The sequence below is a fragment of the Lagenorhynchus albirostris genome, chromosome 18, assembly GCF_949774975.1.
Source record: "Lagenorhynchus albirostris chromosome 18, mLagAlb1.1, whole genome shotgun sequence".
NCBI lineage: Eukaryota > Metazoa > Chordata > Mammalia > Artiodactyla > Delphinidae > Lagenorhynchus > Lagenorhynchus albirostris.
In genome coordinates, this window is record NC_083112.1 from 10,577,397 (window position 1) to 10,593,747 (window position 16,351).

General features: G+C 42.1%; 1 long non-coding RNA gene across 1 annotated transcript in view; it reads left to right on the plus strand.

Moving 5' to 3' along the window:
* LOC132508511 (uncharacterized) overlaps nucleotides 1-11,527 on the plus strand; it is a 36,586-nt gene extending 25,059 nt beyond the window's left edge. Inside the window, exons 2-4 of the long non-coding RNA XR_009536616.1 lie at nucleotides 7,294-7,395; nucleotides 8,079-8,337; nucleotides 11,322-11,527. This is a non-coding gene — a long non-coding RNA (uncharacterized LOC132508511). The remainder of the gene's footprint in view (nucleotides 1-7,293; nucleotides 7,396-8,078; nucleotides 8,338-11,321) is intronic.
* Nucleotides 11,528-16,351: the final 4,824 nt, after the last annotated feature.

The window sequence follows — 16,351 nt, forward strand, 5'->3', positions numbered from 1 at the left end:
TATTTACATTTATATCCACAGAAAATATTAAAAAGTTGAGAGAAAACATTAAATATGAACAAAATAATAGTTGAAATAAAGAACACAATAAATAAGTAGTTAGATATATTCCATAAAAAAGGAATTTATGAACCAGAAAGATCATACCATCCCAGAAATCACCAGGAAATGATAAATAGATAAAATACAAAAGAAAAACTGGGAGATATAGAAGATTGAAATAGAGTGTCAACATCCAGAAGATAGAAGGCCTCAAAGGAGAGAAAAATATTTGTAAATTTTGTCAAGTCTTGATTTCTACTTCAAGTGGTAGAGTATTAAGATGGTTTGGACTGCCATCTATTAGTTACGTGTGCATTACAACCAATTCCAAATATGATTCAGCTTGATCAGTCTCTCACTATAATCAGAGGTCGTTTTTTGTTTTGTTTTGTTTTTTTACCATGAGACTGCATTACACCAATTTATATTCAAATAATTTTATCTTCAATACTGAAGTGTTTAACCAAATTTACAATAAAATGTACAGTAATTGCAGGTATTCTATCTTCTCTTTAATGAGCATTCAGAGCTTTATGTTGATTGCATAAATTGGTTGAAAATATTGAGCTATGATTGGAATTAATTTGACTGATTTTTCTATTTGAATCATTTGATGGCACTGATATAAAACTCACATTCCTCAATTGTTTGCCAAGTTCTTCTTCCAAAAATATGGCCAATTTACTAAGAGCTGTCTTTTACTTTTCATGTATACAAAGGAAACCAAAGAATCTAAAACGGGTAAAAATAAATTTAGAGGAACAATTATTTGATATAAATGAAAATTCATGTAATAAAAATTAAACACGGGCTTCCCTGGTGGCGCAGTGGTAGAGAGTCCACCTGCCGATGCAGGGGACGCGGGTTCGTGCCCCGGTCCGGGAGGACCCCACATGCCGTGGAGCGGCTGGGCCCGTGAGCCATGGCCGCTGAGCCTGTGCGTCCGGAGCCTGTGCTCCGCAATGGGAGAGGCCACAATAGTGAGAGGCCCACGTAAAGCAAAAAAAAAAAAAAAAAAAAAAAATTAAACACACTTCCTGCCACCGTTCATGTTAAATTACATCCTTGGACATTTTTTAATAACTACCAATTTTTGAAGTATATATTGTTGCTTCTTTAGAAAAGTTTTATCTTCTGGTTTTCTTATAGTTAGTGATATCACTATGACACCCATAATGGATGGTAAATGTTCATAAATATTTTGTGCAAGTCACACAGTTATTATCACTTCCTTGGGAAATAGAAAATCAGAACTTCATTTTAACTAAACATGCACTTTCATTTTTCTTTTAGCACTTGGCTGTCAAAAAGGTTTACTGGGGGGAAAAGTATTATCAAATAATGAGAAGCAGTTATAGAATTACACCTTAAAATTACTGACAAAAACCACTGAAGCAAGGGTGTTCAGATTGTTTTTGATATACTCTACTGCAGAACTTCTCAGCCTCTATTTCCCAGACACATTTCACGTACACCTAAATCATAACTTCCCATGTTTTTAACTGACTCCAACTGTCTCTACCAACTGGCAGCCTGGTATCTTCATGCATCGCACAGGGCATCGCACAGGCCACAGCACAGCTTGCGTCCCCCCCCACCATCCAAGTATTTACCAATGTCCAGTGGACATTGGTAAATACTTGGATGGTGATAAAAGAACACTTCTTTTATCAGTAAGTGACCTGTTTGCTGTCTGTAAAATGGAGAAGTTAACTGAGTGCGTCTGGAAAGAGCTGGAAAAGAACATGGATCTTATTCCGAATCCAGCCATGCGTTATGTTAAACTGAGAATTCTGTTTACTGTATATACCTCTCACACATTACAAGATAACACCAGCTGGAAAGACAAAGTGAAGGTCTATCAAGCCCAGCCAACTTGATTCTAATAAAACTATAAACAAGAATACTATATTTAAAAATAATTAATCCATAATGAATGTGAGACAGGATAATGCAGAGCAGTAGATTTAAACCTGTGATCATAGGCTGTCTGGCTACTCTGTGTTTAAGGTTCATGTAATAATTTAGTACTAAAGATACCAAAGAGGCTTAAATTATAACTGAACAAGAAAGCTGCGAATATCACCAACTCTTGGAAGATGAGATGAGTCCCAGCTGCCCTCTTGTTACATTTTATTTTATCACAGGAAAAGTTTCTAAAAAGAAATAAGCAGTCATTTAAAAACTACAAACTCAAAAATGGCGAATCTCACAGTACTAATTTTAAAATAAGTTTTTGCAATAAAAGCAACCTTATTTTAGGATAGCAGGTTAATAACAGAAGTATTAACCATCTAGTAATTTTAAGTCATCCAAAATTAGACACGTTTCAGATTGGCTATCAGTTTTGTTAAAACTGAGGCTAGAGATTTTCTTTGTATCTTGGAGTTTATACAGGAAAATCTGCAGTACAAAGATCCCTTTTGTCAACTCCTCTCAAAGGTATTAGAATCGTGGTTACCTGGCAGCTTTTATGATCCAAAACATCATAATTCAGCACTTCAGATTTCTAATTCAATAGAGTAGACATGCAGGATGAAACATAAGCCATTATTACAACAATAAAATCTGTTTACTAACTAAATGTAAAAGAAAACAAAAGTGAGTTTACTGAGATTAATAGTTAACCAGTTTTTAAACTCAGGCCATTTTGAGGTCATCAAGTTTGTTCCCATATGTCTCTGGTGACATGGGCTTCAGAGGACAGTGCATACCCATAAGTCCCTGAAGCATTTTAAGACTAAAAGATGGTCTTTTGCTGGGACAAGTCTTGACACAGACAATTAGGCCATGGAAGGCTGAGACTTTTACAGATCCTTAAAATTTTAATTTCTTTTTGGGGAATTTTTGATTTCTTGCTTAGTTTCATCATTAAGAAGTTTCTCTTTAAGTTAAGGTGATGTAGCTTCCAAAAGCTATGCAGTATCAATAACAACAACAAAATAGGTAAACTTGGGCCCAGAAATAATGGGTTTCTCCCACTGAAGTTAAGGATTCCTCAGAAGATTCTGTTTTCTTACTCAGAAAAACAGTCCTCATAAAAGCATTAGGTGTTTTCCCTGTATGTTTTAAATAAACTTTGCAAAGTGGTATGTGCCCACTAGGGATCCCATCCTGTGAACCACAAGTTCACCTTGTGAGCTCATAGTCACAGCTGAGGAGAGAAGCAGTGGGGTTGAATGCATGACCTCATCCTTCCGGGTTCCACCTTACCCCCAGCCAGATACATGCAAAATGATGTAAGAAATGAAATTTGCAATTGGGGCCTAGAGGACCTATTTCCTTTGCTCTTCTTTTCTTTTCCCACTATGCCATCTTAATGTTTTTTTCCAGAGAAGTCTGTGAAGTTTCCTGCAGTGAGGGCTTGCTTTTGCCCAGAGTAGAGACACAGCAAACCCTGCTGACGGCTATGGAGGCAACATATTTGTAAGAAACTCCTATACTCTCTATTCATGCCGAATCACATCTCAAGAGACTATGAGTGAAAGAGTCTCTTTCCCACTCAAGAGAAGATGGGAACCTCCTCTGAGCTTGCTACTCCCCTTTAATGGATTAGAAGAGGGAGAACAGGCACTGGGTGCTCCTTTCCTACGTGTAATGAATCTCTCGATGGCTGTGGTGGACCACTGGAAGAGCCTCACAGAGTTTTAGTTCTTTTACAGAGTAGCCAGATGTCTTGCACAAAGAACCAGAGAAACGACAGCCCTCAAAGCATGGCCATGGAGTGATGCTGCCACAAAGAGGCAGTTTTCTGACTTAGTTCTGCCAAGCACCCCAGTTCAATTCACTTGGCTGGCGGAACAGAACTTTACCCTTTCTTTAAGCACCCAGATAAGGGGTGAGCAGCTCTATGGGGCTTTTAATATTTCTTCCTTCTGTCCAGGTATAAACATATCCGAGGAGGCTTCCTGGAAGAATGGAAGGGGCGTTCGGGAGTGTGTGCAGCCCAGATCCTGCTGAGCCAGGAAAAGGAAACTCAGACTCATCAGAAGTAGAAAGCACATTCGCCTCCCTCACGTTCGCTTCCTTTTGTTGTACCCGGATGGAAAGTGCCTTGTGAAGCAAAATACTTCACAAATGAAGAGCACGACGTCCCCCCAGCGTGATCTTTGCACAGCCACCTCAGGGGTGGACACTTCATCCTATTTGACTTTTTGAAGACTCTACTGTCAAACGTCACAGAACATCGAAAGCAGCTCTACATACCCCATAGGCCTGGAACAAAATCACATGGAACTCCAGATCCATTAGCCTTTAAAGGGCAGCCTCCCCAACAATTTGCTCTGGAAGCCTGACATTAGCGTTCCACCAGTTTAGCCTGAACAGTAAGTTGTGCATTTCCAAAGCCATGGAAATCAAACTTCAACAGGATAGCCCTAGAGCAGGGAGAGGAAAGACCGTCCAGGATTGTGAGACAGATTGATGTGCTTAAAGCAGTGGCATAGGAGGCATAAAGGAATTGAAATTTCAAATCACAGCCTTGAATACATAATTAACAAGCTGACTTCCTTGTATAGGAATCACCATTCTGCAAGACATTGTGCTAGAAAGGCTTCTAAGGAAAGGAAGAGAACCAACTTCTACTGAGCACGAGCCACTGGACAAGACTTCAACATGAACTTCTCCTTTAATCCCCATGATAATGTTAGGAGGTTCACCGGAAGTACTCCTAGCACATCTTCACTTAAACTGAAATGACTGATGTTCTTTGTTCTCTCCATATGCCAGCAGATGTCTGCAGCCAGTGGGAGGCCGTTCTTCTGCATGTTCACTGGCTTCTGCTCTCACCACTTGAGTTCCTTGCCTGCCAAACACCAGTTGCATTTGCTCACAAACCAGCTGCAATTATAATTAGGTAATCTAGTGAAATAGTAATATATAATGAAATAGAGTGAAAAAGAAAGAAAGCTGTTGTTTCTATGAAAACTAAGTTGCATAATCTGAAAGGACTCATTTTAAAGTCAAGTCAACAAAAAAAATTTTTTTTAAAGAATTTAATCAAGTTTGTCACCGGCCAGACAAATGAAAAAAGAAAATAAAAGGGGTGGTGGTGGAAATAATGAGAGTGAGAAGAAAGATCTAGAATGATTGTGTCTAAACTGAAGTCTGAGATTTCACTCCATTTAAAGACAAAACCAAAAAAATGAGATCACTGACAATTCATCACGGGTGCTGCTTTTGCAGGATAAAGGAAGGACTCCAACCTTACTCCAAAAAATGTATTAACCCTGCACCAAAATACTGGGTAACAAACATACTTCTCTACATTTAAAAATATCTCAGGTATAATGCATATAACTGCTTAAGGCTGCCCACATGAACTGATTTTTTTTCACCAACCAAATTACTGATTGTGTCAGACATGAGGACTTACACTGAATTCTGAGCCCCACTTTACAGATGGGGAAACTAAGGATCCAAAAGCATACTCTGATTTCTCAATAAGCCACAGCTAGTTCACGGCAGAGGTTAAGGCTTGACTTTTTGCTGTTTCTAAGATGGAGTTATAATTCTGCAGTTATGCTTTTTAGATCCCTTTTATTCTTTCCTTATCATCTCATCCTGTGTTTCAGTCCTTCTCTGAACCAGCTCAGAGCCTGGCAGGTTTCTTCCGGCCTGTGGGGGGAGGTCAGATGGAACCCAACCAAGTGCCTGAGGAAGCATCAGCACAAAGGGCCTCATCCAAGGCTCCTCCCCTGGGTTCTGTCTGAGCCCTTGGTCCTGGAGTCTTCCCTTCTGCCGACCCTATTCAGGCTGACCTCTTTGGACAGGTTTACTTAGCTCTTACTGGATCTCCCCTGCCTCATACTTTGTAACTGGCAGACTAATCCTGCCTCCCCTTCAAATCTGACCTGGCATCCTGAAAACTCTGCCTGGATCTGTGCCTCAGACCCCAGCTTGTCTTGGAGGGGAGTTTAGGCTCCCATTGTTTTATCTCATCCAGGAGGTTCCTTGTGGAACCTTTTCTTTTATTTCATGGAGGTCATGTTTTCCTATACCTTGATGAGAACCAAAGTAGAAATTTTCTGATTTTCTTGTAATTTCAAAGCTATGCTTGTATTCTGAGTCTTTAGGATATTGGTCCCATCTCCAAATACTTTCATAGCCTCCATGTTAATATTATGTGTTATTGCACCCTCGGGAGAGCTTTTTGTACCCCATAAATAGGCAAAGGGATCAGCCACCAACACCTTTCTTCACTCTCTTCTTGACCCCCTGTTCTCACTGCCCCTGGAATCAGGGCAATGTCAGTCAGAACCTAAAAGAAGCCTTAGGGATACTGCTAAGTGACCTCTATTTGGGGCTCTTTGATTAATCTGAATTCACAGCAGAGATGATTGTTCTCTAGGACTCTACATCTACCACACTGAACTCTATTCCACCAATTCATCACTCTGAGGGGGAAAAATAATAATGACTGAGCAAAACGGAGCAAACTTTTTAGTTTCTCTAAAGAATAATGCTGAGTATGATAAAAAACCATGGGATGTCAGGGGTTCATTCATGCACTGGGCAGGGGGAGGGCATCAATAAGCAGCTAAAACAGGAATTGATAATGGATGGCCCAGCCTAACCCTAATATTCACTGGCCCCATGCTGTCATGATGCAGCTGTACATCACAGTGTGAAATCATCAGAAATAATGACTTGTCTGTGAAAATGTTACAGGCTGAAATCCTAATGAGCTATTTAGGTAGAAAAACTTAAGTATTTCCATTCTTTTAGTGGGAGCTTATAAAAAATGAATTTATGGACATAACTATAATAAAAAAATATATAGAAATGTTAACAGGAATATTAAGTGAAGCCTCCCCTTCCATGCATAGCCCTGACTTGAGTTATCATAACTAGGCCCAAACCCTTGCCCCATATCCCATGAAAAAGAAATGACTTCAGCCCTTTGCCAAGAGCATTGGCTTTTACTGATTTCACATCAACACTAAGTGATTTCTAGGTTCTCACGAAAATATTCTGGAATACAGGACATGTTTTCATTTGGGATGAATCTGAGCTTGTCAGAGGGGGTAAGAAAACTTCCCTTATGTTGAGCTATTATACCTTGAGACTATGTGTAAGCAGTTTAGCCTACCCTACATGACAGCTATGATTAGAGTACAGTTTGGGATGGGAGCGGCATGGGATGGTGAGCTGAATGAGTTGTAACAGCCCAGGTAGCCCTTCCACCACTGGATACTGTCACCTACCATGACACCGCTCCTCTACAAAATTTCATACTTTGCTCCTTCCCAGCCCAGCCAAGCTCAGGGAATCCACTTGAAGAGGCCAAAGAAGCCACAAGTTACTCCATCCCTGAGTGAACTGCTAGAAGGCTAGAATCCTAGCCATAAAATGGTAAGATTTATCTTATATATGTATACACCATAAATTTAACAATGAAAAATCAAAAAAGGATAATGGCACATATTATGAATTCTTTAAAACGTACTTTAGACTTAAGTTACATATATATTTTAGGATTAAGGGCTTCAAACATCTGAATTATTCAGAAAATCTGCCTGCACAGTCTTTTGGGGAGATGAATTATCTGCTTGGAAATTTTATTCCCATTAAGAAAGAAAGACTGAGTAAATCTGTTGCGGTCACATTTTGGAGTGTTTTATTCAGGTTGGTACTCTTTAACTGCCTTCTTCATCCGGGATGGTTCCCTTTGTCTCGCCTGACTACTGTGCCCACATGGCACACTGTCTACACCATGAGTCTTCAATCCCCCTACAGCTCATTGGAACAACAGGCACAGGATCCAAGCTGGGGCAAAAAGAAGCCTTTGCTAACGACTTTGGAATTGGGAGAAAGACAAAGAGAGGGTGGGATAAGCAGTCTCTAAAAGGCTCCGAGTGCTTTCTGTATACTGGAATTCCTGCCCTCTTCCCCTTGAGTGTGCACTGAACCTAGTATCTCACTTCTCACAAGGAGAATAGGCAAAAGTCATGGTATGTCACTTCTGAGATGAGGTTACAAAAAGACAGCAACTTCTTACTCTCCCTCTCTTGCGACTTTCTTTGTATGTAAACCAGGTGCAATATTGTGAGCTGCCCTATGGAGAGGCCATGTTGCAAGGAACTGTGGGAAGTCCATAGCTGGTGTGCCCAACAACCTGCAAGGGACTGAATCTTACCAGCAGCCATGTACGTGAACTGAGGAGCAAATCCTTTCTCAGAAGAATCTTCCGATAAGACTCAGCTCTAGTTAACACCTTGACTGCAGCCTTGTGGGAGACCTTGAGGAAGAGGCACCCAGCTAAGCCACAGCTGGATTCCTGCTCCCACAAAAACTGTAAGATTGTATATGTTTGTTGCTTTAAGTTGCTAAGTATTGCGCTTATTTTTATTTTTATTTTTTTTGCGGTACGCGGGCCCCTCACTGTTGTGGCCTCTCCCGTTGCGGAGCACAGGCTCCGGACGCGCAGGCCCAGCGGCCATGGCTCACGGGCCCAGCCGCTCCGCGGCATGTGGGATCTTCCCGGACCGGGGCACGAACCCGTGTCCCCTGCATCGGCAGGCGGACTCTCAACCACTGCGCCACCAGGGAAGCCCTCAGTTGATTTTTATAACTTGCAATCAGAAATCTAAAATCCTAGGATGCATCAAGTTGTATAGCTGTGATATTTGAAAGCAGTCAGATACTTGACAATGAGTTTGGCAGTTTAAAGAGGCTCTTGACCTGAGAAGCACCCAGATGTTCTGAGCCACTTGACTTTGGGTCATAAGAAATTGAGCCAGCTTCAAGAGCATGTAGCTCTCAACCTACGCAACATCTATTCTGTATTAGGTAGTCTGGTTAATATTTGTACAGAACTTAGAGATCCCAGCCGAAAGCTGTTTGAAATACACAATATTGCTGTTGATACAGAGCAACCTGTTACCCTTTCTTCAAAGAACACAGTGCTTTTCCTGGAGCTCTCTTATTATGTTGCACGATGGAAACACATGTCCAGAGGAGCCATATTTTAATTGTTAGAAACAGCCTACCTACATAAAATGTACTATTCTTCTCTCTTAATCCAGTTAAATCTCTTGGCTGTTTTCTGTTTTAAAGTCGTGTCATTGCCTAATCACTCACTAGCTTAACGAAATTCAAAGCAGTTTACGTTATTACAAGCTTGGCAATAAAACAGAGACTTAAAAGCAATAAACATCTTTGAAACAATTCATCAAGCCCTAAAATGGTGTCAGAATGAGTTTTGGAATAGTAAGTTTGAATTTAAAAGCCAAAATTTTCTCTCAGGCTGAAACTTAAAATTCACAGATACATTTTTATAGCCAATTTATAAACCTTGAAAAATAGCCTAGACCTCCAAGCAAACACACACAGACGCACTGCAGTGGCTCTTCAATGGTCAGGATACCCCTTTTGGTTCTATCAGGTGTGTATTCCCATGTGTGTGCGTTATCTGGATTTTTGCCTTATTACTTCTTTCCACATATTTAACATTCATTCTGATGTTGAGAGGTGCAGTTTTCACATGATGCAGAAGTGCCTGTTTATTAATGCTTCCCCAGTTCCACTGGTCCCCGGGGTCCTCAACCATAGCGAGTGTCCCATCTACTCCTCACCTTCCTGAGGACCACGTCTCACAAACTTCCAAGTCTCGCGTGATAAAAATGACTGAAGCGTGTGTCAGGGCCAGAAGATAGATGAAGAGAGGCTGGGTAAGCTTGTTGTAGTCACATTTTGGAGTGTATTACTCAGGTCCACATGAGACTCTCTAACTGCCTTCGTCCCCCACGATGATGCCTTTTGTCTTGCTTACTGTTGCTTCCACCGTGCTGGTATACCACGAATTCACAGCCCACTCCAGCTGGCTGCAGTAACACACACATGACCCAAAGGCACACTAACTCAAAAAACTTTTTAAACATTCAACAGATGATAAATGTTAACTATCCTTAGGCCAAATAAAACATCCTCAAAACAAGTCCTCAGGCCTATAGCTATCAACCACGGATGGGACTTTTCTTCTCTCCCAACTCAACCTTAAACCATACTTGACTGGTGTCCTGTCCCATCTGGCAGCTACACTTTGCTGTGTGTCACAACCGTCCATGGGCAAGTCCTTCCTACCTGCCCAGATGATTTTTTGCATAGTTACTATTACTGGGTCATAGAAACCAGGATCTTGAGTGCAGTTGCCAGTGGGTTCTACCATTTTCAGATATCTCTTTTGGATAATAACATAAAGAGTTTCTTCTGTTCAGACATTTGTGATGACAGTAAAATTGAGAATATCTGGATGACAATATTAAATATACACATATCGGTCTCTGCTGGGATGTTGCCTTACCACAGAGGCTTTCTTTGACTGTTCTATAGCAATAGCAACTCCTGCCTCTCCACCACACACACCCTCTCTCTTGTCCTGCTTTATTTCTCTTCACGACATTCACCACCTTCTGACACGCTACTGTCTGTCTTCCTGCACTGGAATCTAAGTGCCAAGAGGGCAGAAACTGCTGAATGGGCAAAGCCTAGAATAGAGCCCAGCCTCCAGTAGGCTCTCAATAAATATCTGTTGCATGAGTAAAAACATACATTATATATAGATACTAAAAAATCAATACGACATTTCAGTAACTTGTGATACTAAGGCCTGATGAAGCTTAACTGGCACTAGAACCATCTTTTCTTGCTCTTTGGGATCTTTCTCTGAATCAGTGACTCATCTTGTTTCCTGCGTTCTTGTCCCTGTCACACTCATCTCTATCAAGCTGCTCCCTTGTATAATATCTGAAATATTGCTTTACAGAAAGATCTTATGCTCTCTGTCACAACTACTCAAACTGCTCATTATAGGTCAAGTTGTGATCAACTCCATACCTCTAATTATCTCCATTACTGTCAGCTGCTACACAGCTCTGCAGTGTGAGAACCAAAAATGCCCTCCCTTCTCAGAAGTGCACTCAGCAGAAGAGGCAGCAGAAATGATCTAAGGTGACTTCCTCGATGCCGTGTTTTATAGTATATGGTTTCCGCATCACCCTAGACCCACACACGTGCCTTGGTGTTGCTTACAGTCACGGGGCCTGCTTGGGGCTGCTACATATTCTGCAGACCCAGGGCCCTGGGCTGCATGTCTTTGGTCGTGTGGGTGCCTCACCTTACACCCAGGCCTTGCAGGTACCCTGGCACCTCCCTGTGGCTGCTCAGTGTGTACAGATGTGTAACTGAGGAAGGAAGGGTGTGCATGTACTACAGAGGTGAGTTTCACCCAATAGGAGATGGAAGTCAGTAAAATAATTCTTCTCCTATTCTCCCTCCAGAGAGACTCTTGAGAGATGCAGTAGCAGCATGAATCCTCCAAAGCTTTCTGGGGCACCAGGCACGCAGTTCATCACGAAGCGCAGGCATCTCAAGAACACGCTCCCTTCTATTTGCTCACTCTCCTTCCCCACCTCACCCCACTTCCTTTCTCACTCCTACATTCCTAGGATTCAGTCTTTAATAAAGTGTTGGCACATAATCTTTATTTTAGGCTCTGTTTTCTTGCAAATTGTATATATATATATACACACACACATATATAAACATACCCTTTAGGGGACAGAAAATAACTTCAGGCTGAGAGCTACAAAAAAAAAGAAATAAAGCAAAACAAAATAAAAGCAAAGACAAAACAGAATAAAACAAAACTCATTCTATTGCCTGGAAGTTATTATCACTGTTATTTCTCATGTCACACTATAAGAAATTTCCCCTATGTAAGGCGGCTGGATTTTGCTGCTTAATTATTTGCTCCCTACAGATATGTGAGCTTTAAAAATACTTTATAACATACAACATGTGCTCATATACATCATCTCATTTCATCCTAAGTTAGTAGGACAGGCCCTGCTGGCCACGTTACACTAATGAGTAAACTCAGTTTTCCCTCCAGTACCATATAAGAATCCTTTGGCAGTGAAGCACCCGAACCTAAGAATGAAATAAAGATGATGTAATCTCCATCGTGTGCTTCGAGAAGGTAGGAGAGACCTGGCCCACTGGAGTTTTGTGGGCTCCTCAAATCAGACCACACTGACAACTAATATTTTAGCTTAAGTGTATTTCTAGCTCTAATGAAAAGTTAATCTGTTCTTTAGTTCTCTATAACCATATTATCTCTATACTAGGTTATTCACTTTTTTTTTTTTAATATAGATACTTCATGATTTTGGTAAAACATAGAGCTTTTCTTAAAAGTCAACTTAGAAATGTCAGTATATACAGTGTATTCCGAGCTTGGCACCAAGAAATCAGAAAGAGTGAAAAATTTATTTAATGAAGTCAAGAGTCTAGAATGATCAAAATCACAAACTCTCACAATTGGAAAGCTTAATATTTAGTTACAAGTTCCTTTAAAAGTGAATGTAGGGGCTTCACTGGTAGCGCAGTGGTTGAGAGTCCGCCTGCCGATGCAGGGGACACGGGTTCGTGCCCCGGTCCGGGAAGATCCCACATGCCGCGGAGCGGCTGGGCCTGTGAGCCATGGCTGCTGAGCCTGCGCATCCGGAGCCTGTGCTCCGCAACAGAAGAGGCCACAACAGTGAGAGGCCCGCGTACCACACACACACACACACACAAAAGTGAATGTAGGAGTAAGCAACCTGCTACTTTTAAAAGTGGCCTCTTTAAGTCAGTCATTTGGAAGTTGGAATTTATTTCCCAAGAGAACAAAATCCCACATGGTGATCAAGCCCCAGACCAATTTTACAGTGCCTATTTAACCCATAATGTAGTTGAATCCTATTCCTGGGGGTTATTTGGGTGCAAGGAAGAAAAACAAAAAGAGAAAATCAGCTTCCTCTGGTTTTCCTGGCTCAGAGCCATCTCCGAACAACTTCTGAAACAGGACAAATTTGGCTTTAGCCTCATTTAACTTGCCTTTCTTCAGCCCTTTCCTACCTCTCCGTGTTCCTCCTAAAAGACCTCATCAGCAGGGTGCCCACATATCACTCCACTCAGGACCTGCTCTCCCCCCCCACCCCGAGACCTCTCTGGGATCCACAGGATCTGCCCCTGCTCAGAGCTGCTCTCTCAGATGCTTGGGTTGAACATGATCTGCCCAAATAATCCACGTGAATGTGGGACTGCCCAATCACACACCATCACCCTCCCGTAAGTGTAGACCTGCTGAAAATAGTCTCAAAAGACTAATAAAATTGAGAGGAAAGTAAAAAGATTGCCCACATACCCCCTGCTCCCACATATGCATAGCTTCCCCCATTATCAACATCAGTCACTGTATTTGTACATTTTTTACCAAGGATGAACCTACACTGACACATCATAATCACCCAAAGTCCACAGTTTACATTACAGTTCGCTCTTGGTGTTATACATTCTATGGGTTTGGGCAAATGTATAATCACATATATTCATCATTAAAACATGATACAGAGTATTTTCACTTCCTTAAAATCTTCTGTGCTCTGTCTATTCCTCTCTCCTCTTCCCCACCCATGGCAACCACTGATCTTTTTACTGTCTCCATAATTTTGCCTTTTCCAGAATGTCATATAATTGGAAGCATACAGTATGTAGCCTTTTCAGATTGGATTCTTTCAGTTAGTAACGTACAATTAAGATTCCTCATCACTTGATAGATCATTTCTTTTCATCACTGAATAATATTCCATTACCTGGATGTACCACAGTTTATCCATTCACCTACTTAAAGGCGTTTTGGTTGCTTCCAAGTTTTGTTGATTATGAATAAAGCTTCTGTAAACATCCATGTGCAGGCTTTTGTGTGGACATACGTTTTCAACTCCTTTGGGTAAATACCAAGGAGCTCAATTTCTGGATTGAATGGTAAGACTATGTTTAGTTTTATGAGAAACTGTCAAACTGTCCTCCAAAGTGGCCACACCATTTTGCATTCCCATCAGCCATGAATGAGAGTTCCTGTTGCTCCACATCCTCACCGCCATCTGGTGTTGTCAGTGTTCTGATTTTCATCATTCTAACAGGTATGTAGTAAAATCTCATTGTTTTAATTTGCAATTCCTCGATGACATATGATGTAGGGCATCTTTTCATATTTTATTTGCCATGTATGGCTTCTTTATTTCTGAAATTACAGGTGTCTTAAAAAAAGAAAAGCTTGGATGTGCTTTCCCTGGCTCCCATAGTAATGCCAGGGGCTCTGACAGAAGGAAGAGTAGGCCTGGATGATGACCGTCATCTGCACGCACAGGTGGTTGGTAATTTGGGATTGATTATTCAGGACACATACAAATTTGTACATCTGAGCATGACTTCCGTTTAGACAAATATATAAGCTTCTTTATTTATGAAAATATTTAACTCATTAAAAGAGTCTGACCTTTCTGCATTAAATTAAAAGATTAATATTCAGTCCTTCTCTAAGCCAGTATGGTGAGCTCAGGAACCAGTGAGGATAGGAATTCCCCAATCCCTGGGGCCCCCACCCCTGCTTCCCCACGTCCAGGGCCTAGAATACCACTTTGAGGATAAAAGATGTTTAATAAGTGAGTTTTATTAAAATTAAATTTGCTAAAGCTCCTACTTATTCCCTAAAAGCCATTGAAGAAATCCAAGGGTGGGAAGAACCAGATGCAGATACCCATTGGCAAAGCCTTTTTTCCTCCTACCTGGCAATAGAAAGGGAAAGAAACAGAACCAAGCATCATGCCTCCAACTCCTCAGGTGTCCAGCCTGACAGTCCTTGGACCAAAAAACGACTGTGAGTTGAAACCCAGCTCGTTTCTAACTCCCACCACAGGTAGAGAGGTAGAGAACATCAGTTGGGAGCAGGGGTGGGAAGGACAAAGCCTTTCCCGGGTGCCTGGTTAGAATGCTGCAATTCAGCACCTTAGGAGGCTGCAGGGCCCTGGAGAAAGATGAGGGGCCAGATGGAGCCTGGAGCTCGCACCCAGATCAGCAGGTGCATGAGAGAGCATCCTGGATGCCTGAGGAGCAGGCCTGGCAGTCAGGAAGGGCCCGGAAAAAAGGGCTAAGCTTTGAGGCACAATTCCATCCCAGGAGACAGCAGGCAAGGCCCTGAAGAGGAAGTCATCATGTACCAGGAGCCCCTGGTTTTGAATCAGCAACTAGGTTTTCTTAGAATCCTCCAGGAACTGCCTTCTCTCTAGGATGGGTTGTACCTCCCACCCACATCCATGCTCTCCCCAAACCTCCAGCCTCTCATTCTCATTGTGTGGGTGATCTATTTAGTATAGAATGAAAGCACCCTATTAACTATGTCCTGAGCACACATGTCCTGAGCACACGTGTCTTTTGTTTCTTCATTGTCCTCTTTTCAGTATTTGATAAAGCCTAGAGGAAAGTTCTAACCATCTTACTCAGAGAAGAACAGTGAGGTAAGAGCTGGGGTACCTCAAAGAGAGCCTAGCCAGCAACAGCTGGAGCAGCAGCGAGATGCTCAAGAGGAAAAGTGAACTCAGGGCTGCAGCCTGGATCAACAGCGCCACCCCACCTGCCACCTGCAGGTTCTCCTACCAGCCCCAGCCTTGGAGCCAAGGGGGGGGGCTTCTAACTGTGCAGTCCCCTGCCAGGTTTATTGGTCAACTGTGGATTATTTTTGCTTTCTTGTGTCTTTGATACATGATCAAAAGATTGGGAGGAGCAGTGTTTATACATTTTTTTTTATTGATGAGGAAACTCATGCAGAATGAAAATAAACCTTATAAAGTCAAGCCAGAATAAGCACTCAATTTGGCACTTGCTTTTTAAAATGGCTTAATGAGGGGCTTCCCTGGTGGCGCAGTGGTTGAGAGTCCGCCTGCCGATGCAGGGGACGCGGGTTTGTGCCCCGGTCCGCGAGGATCCACATGCCGCGGAGCGGCTGGGCCCGTGAGCCATGGCCGCTGGGCCTGCGCGTCCGGAGCCTGTGCTCCGCAACGGGAGAGGCCACAGCAGTGAGAGGCCCGTGTACCGCAAAAAAAAAAAAAAAAAAAAAAGGCTTAATGAAGGAACTTTAAGTGAAATGTAGCTTCATTTAAGAAATCATCTTCTCCAAAGAATATCTGTTGGAGAGACTAGGTATTACTCATCCCAAGTATTCAACACAATGAAGCAACAGAACATCACTGCTACACACAGGGGCCCAGTGAGCAAAACCAGACCCAGCCCTGCCTCCTGCTTCTAAGGGTGAGCCTCCTAATTGACAGGAACTTGGAGAGAATTGCGTTTCTCTCAGCCCCTGTAAGGAGGTATTATATTCCTAAGACAAGCATTCGTCTTCCCTTTGAGATGTAGCGTGACTTGCTCGGGAGAGAGGCTCTTTTGCACTGGGAGAGACACTGTGCGTCCCCAGCAAGCTTGGGGT